Here is a 6033-nt window from a genome sequence, read left to right on the forward strand (position 1 = left end):
TCAGGAAACCACAAAGGTCTCAGAAGCCAGGGGTAAAGGTCACATGTTAGGACAAAAGATTCCTCCAGTGTCCCTGTGTGCAAGAAATGTAGGCACCTCTTATTATATAACACTACCACATTCTTCCTAACAAAAACTGGTACACAGTCAGGGCAAGCCAAGACTTTTCTCATGGTGGTGCTCTGGAGCACAGCACTCCCCTCTGTGGAATGGGTGGGTTCTCTCAGCCTTGTGTCCCTAAAATGAACTCTCTCCATCAGGAGGCCCTACACAAATTTCCAAACTCCTAGTTGGGACCCTTTCTTTCACAGTCCACAGCAGACACCTCCATGTGCCTGAGGGTAGAAGTCTACATCAGCAGCTGAAGCCATTCCATGTGATGACTGAGGACTACTCAGGGCTTTTTGCTAGAAACTGGGACTGCGTTTGGGTCCAAATGCAGAGCTATGTGTAAAAGTAGCTCTTTTAGCCACATTGTTATTTCCTCAGCTCAAACTTTGAAAATGAAATATTAAAACTGAAGCTTAAATCTAATAATTTGGGTATTTTACTTACATTTAATTTCCTTCAATTTTTAATCAAGAGATAGTTAACTAGCATATATATCTACAATGTACACCATGATGCTGTGATATATATAGTTACATATGTTCTGTCTATATTGTATACAGTGAGATGATTATATTCAGCTAATTAACATATTCATCACCTCACATATATACTTACAGTGAAGGCAGAATAAGAACATCTCACAGTTTACAAATATAAAATATATGCTATGCAGCCAGGTGTGGTGGTGCATACCTTTAATCTCAGCACTCAGGAGGCAGAGGCAGACTGATCTCTGTGAGTTCAAGGCCAGCATAGTCTACAATGCAGATGCCAGGACAGCCAGGACTGTTATGCAAAGAAACCCTGTCTCAAAAAAATCGATAGATAGATAGATAGGAATAGGTGTGTGTGTGTGTGTGTGTGTGTGCGCGCTCGCGCGCGCAATAGACCTCCAGAATGTCCTTGTCCTCATTGGCCAATATCTCCCAGTGTTCCTCACCCCCACCCTCTAGACTCTAGAATCTCCTGTCAGGCTCTTTGTTTCTTTCTACGGCATACCCTTTGTGGAACAGCACAGTGTTTGTCTCTCTTGCCTGGCTATCTCATTTTGTATACAGTGCTTTATCTAGCTACTTTACGAGATGCATTATCATCTACATTTTATCTCTTATCATGCCCCAGGAACATATTCTGCCCTGATAGCCATTATATAGAAAGAGGAACTAAGGGATCAGCCATAAAATTACTTTTTGTTATATTCTGAGCCTTTTCATAGGGACTCAAAACATTGAAGAGATACCCTGAGATCACCCAACTCCACACAACTAGCCTAGGAACAAACTTAGGTGAGGATTATTTTATTTATTGTTTTTGGGACCACACATAAGTAATCTGTTTTCTCTCCACATAACAGAAGGCAGTAAACACCAGTCAGTGAAAAATCTCTTTGTAGTTTCCTTACGTGTATGATGCAGGTGTGCACATTTTCTTTTTAAAATTACTCTTGGTAACTTCATACACGAATACAGTGTATTTAGGTCATATCCACGCCTCCTCCCCCACTCCAACTCCTTTTAGAACCCCCCCCCCACTTCCCTACCAACTCCATGTCTTCTTTTAAAAAAAATACTATGTGTAGTTGGACATTTTGTCAGGATCATCAGCTCCCCAATAACAACAACATGGAGACTTATTAATTATGAAAGTTCAGCTGATAGCTTAGGCTTGTTTTTAGCTAGCTCTTATAACAAACTAACCCATTTCTATTAATTTACTTTCTGCCTCACGGCTTGGTTCTGTACTGTTCATGCTGCCTCCCTGCTTCCTCCATGTCTGGCTGGCGTCTCTTCTTCCCAGTTTCCTCTCTGTTCCGAAAACCCTGCCTAGCTATTGGCTGTTCAGCTTTTTATTAAACCAATCAGAGTGATTCTTCTTCACAGTGTACAAAAAGATTATTCCTCAACACCTAAATCCAATTAGCGCTGCCTGTATGTTCATGGGCATCGGATGACATCCACTGGAACATGGCAACCTATCGAGAACTGCAATGTCGAAGAAAACACTCTTCCCTTCTCTAGCAGCCATCAATTAACAATAGCGACTCAGATAAGTGTAGATCTCGAGTCCCATGGTAAAGTGTTGACAGGCTCAATCTTGTGCAGGTTTTCTCTTAGTTTTAATTATATGATGTTTAGTCCTCTGTGTGTGTGGGGGGGGGGCTTGGGGGGTGCGGTGTATACAGTGCCCATATAGGCCAGAAGAGGACATCAGATTGGATTACAGGTGGTTATGAGCAAACCAGTGTGAGTGCTGGGTTCTGAACTGGGGTCCTTTTGAAGACCAAAAGACTTTCTTAACCAATGAGCTCCTCACTCAGGTTTGGGGTGCCACGAACAACAACCTGTCCTGTCTAGAGGAGACATGTGCCATGGAGAGGATGGGAAATAAATGAGCAAGTCACTAATTCCTGTGCTAGGATTAGTTGTGACTTTCTGTATTCCTCCATCCATGGGCATAATGCAGCTTCTCAATGACAGGTCAGGGTTGCATGGCTTCATGGATATAATGATACACATTTAGAGGGTAGTGTAATGTTTGTCCTTTTAGCACAATAGTAGTAGGGTTTATGACCTGTGGTGATATGTTGTTTATGATGTATTAAGATCACTGGAGATCAAAAATAACAAAGCAGCCATAGAATCCAGGAGGTGCTGACACACACCTTTAATCCTAGGATTCAGGAGAAAAAGGCAGATGGATCTGTCTGAGTTCAAGGCCAGCCAGGGGAACAGGTCGAGCTCACCCGACCAATAAACAAATGTCTCATTGGCAAGGCTGGAGCACCAGTCCCCCAGCTTCACATTGGCCTATCCAGTGGAGGGAGCGTGGCCCCAGGGCTCTGCCCCTCACCTCGGCCCAGCCTCGGTGGGGCAGTGAATCCTTGCTGCCTGCTCTACAGTGTGGCTGTACAGAGCCAGGATGCGCTGTGCCTGCTGCCAGTCCTCATCATGGAAAGCAGAGATTCCCGGCAGCGTCCTGGACAATCTTTGCAGCCGATTTATTTTGCATATTCCTAGTAAGGAAAGAGACAATGCAATCTGAGTTTGCTTCCAGATTGTGCTCGCCCATTGGTTTCACTTGGATTTCTACATGCAGAACACTCCAGGGTTACCGAAGCTGTCTTCAGTTATTGTTCATTTCTGCTGCCACAGGGCGAAGATATGGGAAAAGTTTTGGATGAATGGAAGGAATATAAGATGGGAATGCCAACCTATGGTGCAATCAATGTACTGCTGGTTCAAGGATATTTGGCAAAATCAGGCTGGGGGGTTTCCAAAAGGAAAAGTAAATAAAGAGGAAGCAAAGGAAAGTGGCTTTGATATCAAAGACTATAGTTGAAGGATGGTAACACTGAACTTCAAATCAATGGCCAGTTTGCTCACTTGCACATCATTCCAGGAGTTCCAAAAGACAGAAAGTTTAACCCCAAAACCAGAAGAGAAATTAGGAACATTGAGTGGTTCTCCACTGAGAAATTGCCCTGTCATAGAAATTATATGACTCCCAAGTCCAAGCTTGGCTTGGCACATAATGATCTTTTTAAGGTCATTCCCTTTATCAGACAACCAAGGGACTGGCTGTAATGCAGATTTGGAGAACAGTTTTTCTTCAGCTGGTAGCACACCAGCCAAGCCCACTGTGGAAAAATTTAGTGGAACAAAATTCTGCCACAACCAGCAGCTGCTTCCTCAAGGTTCTCCTAGTGACCAGTGGGTAAAGTACAGGCAGCCGCCACTGCAGCAGAACCCTCAGAGCAGCCACAGGGAAGTGTCACCAGACCCTTTCAAAGCAAAGAATCAAAATATGAGAGGGAATGGCAGAAAACAGTATCAAGATGCACCTAATCAAAAGAAGAGAACAAATGGAGTTCACAGTCAAACAGGAAGACAATAGAATCCCTTGATGGTGTTCTTCTGTTTTGTTTTTATAGAAATGTGAAAAGACGCTGCATCCATGAAAACTTCAGGACAACTTTGAGACAGATGCTGCATATAACTTGCCTTGTTCTGGTGAAGATCCATTGGTAGAACATGTTGAGGGACACTCTGGGGCATGTAACAGACATTGCCAAATCCCTATTTTCATCCAGAACCTTCCTGAGTTTCAAGTTTGACCAAAACGCTATAATGAAAATCTTGGACCTTTGATAGCAGTAAGTGTATTGCAGAAGTCCCATGATCAGAGACCTGTTGCATTTGATTAAAATTTTAAAAAAGAAAAAAAAAAAAGGAGAGAGAGAGGTATTAATGATAGGAGCAGGATCTTCACTAGTCAGACATCAATTCTCCAGGCTCCTTGGGGATAGGAAGGCATATATTCTCCAGGAAGCAGCAGTATGAGAGCTTGTGGACCCAGGATCAACCCTTTCAGCCTGAGGTAGAGGTAAGAGCTGCTGGCTTGGCTGTTTTGTTTTCTAATCTTCAGCTTGAAGCTCCAACCCCAATATCTGTCTCTGGGTCTTTTATTTATCGTGCTACCATCGGCACCCAATGTTAAAGTATGAATTCATGAAAAGGCTGCTCTGAGGCCACTGGCTCAGGCCCAAGCCTGAGCTGCAGGCAGGACTCCGCCTGAGTCCCTGCTGGACCAGCTAGGTTTTCCTTTGTTTTCTCCTCAAATCTTTGAGCAAGTGTGAGATTTTTCGGTTGTAGCTTTTCTAAACAGTCTTCAGCTGCCACCAAAACTCTGGAGACTTTTGTTTTGCCTTTTCCTATAGGCTCTTTCCTCTAGCTGGCACTCTTAGTGACCAGCTAGTTCAGATGTACTACACCTCACAGTTCACTTACATTGTTGGCAGATTTGGTAAGTCAATTGAAAATTCTTAAAAAGGGATTAGTTAAAAAGAAAAAAAAAGTTTTTCACACAATTAAAAAAAATGGAAAACACTATTAAAGTAGAGAGAATTAGGTCTTGGTCTGATTACATAATGAATGGTTTAAACATGGACCAAGTAAATGAAGGGATAATCAAGCTAACTGGGATTAACATTCCATTAATTATTATTTTGATAATCTTGTTGTCAGTTTGATAATTCTTGGTTTATCTCTAAAAAAAAGTTGGTTGATGTGAGCAAGTAAGATGCAGGCCTTAGAAAAACTTATTAAAGCAGATCATAGAGATTCAAACCAGACTGAGGAATTACATGGAGAAACAAATTCAGCATTGCATTGTAAGGTTAAAAAGGAACATCTTAAGGTCTTAAGAGAACTTTAATATATCCAGTAACCTTACAGGAAGTGCCAAATGAAAGGGGTTCTATAAGAGATACCTGGAAGCCTGTGACAATGTTAGATTTAGGGGAATTCAAGGAAGTCGGAGTCTCATATGGCATCCATTCACCATTTGTGAAATCAGATGATAAACACGTGGTCAGTTTGTAATAGAGTTTTCCCAATAGACTGGATACACTTGACTAAGGTCTTCTAGAGCCTGAACCACAATTATAATGGACTTTCTGGCTCAGAGAAGAGGCTAAGAATATTGAACAAAAGGCTAAAGCAAAGGATAAGGATATCTCCCAAGACCAAATTCTTGGAGAAGGATTTACTTTAGAAAGGCAATGTATATATGGTGATCGTGTCTTGGATTTATGCTGTGTAGCAGTTTTGAATGCGTGGGAAAGAATTGGAGAAGCAGGAAAGAAAATGTAATCATTTACAAAAGTTATACAGGGCCCAAAGGAAGCATTCACAAATTTCTTACAAAGACTGTCATCAGCAGGAAAAAGAATGATATCAGATTTAGATGCTAGAAAAGTAATAATTGAAACTATGGATTTTGAAAATGTTAATGTCCAATGCAAAACCTTAGTTAGGCTGTTAAAAGCAAGGTCAGAACCTTTGGAAAATTGGATCTGAGATACAATTAATATTGAAGCTTATGGCCATGATGATGATAAATGGATGGGAGAGGTGATTTCAA

General features: G+C 41.7%; 1 pseudogene; it reads left to right on the forward strand.

Moving 5' to 3' along the window:
- Positions 1-3030: 3030 nt before the first annotated feature.
- On the forward strand, positions 3031-4259 carry LOC127221252 (m7GpppN-mRNA hydrolase-like; annotated as a pseudogene).
- The last annotated feature ends 1774 nt before the right edge of the window (positions 4260-6033 follow it).

This window comes from Phodopus roborovskii, unplaced genomic scaffold (assembly GCF_943737965.1).
Source record: "Phodopus roborovskii unplaced genomic scaffold, PHOROB, whole genome shotgun sequence".
In the NCBI taxonomy this organism is placed as follows: domain Eukaryota; kingdom Metazoa; phylum Chordata; class Mammalia; order Rodentia; family Cricetidae; genus Phodopus; species Phodopus roborovskii.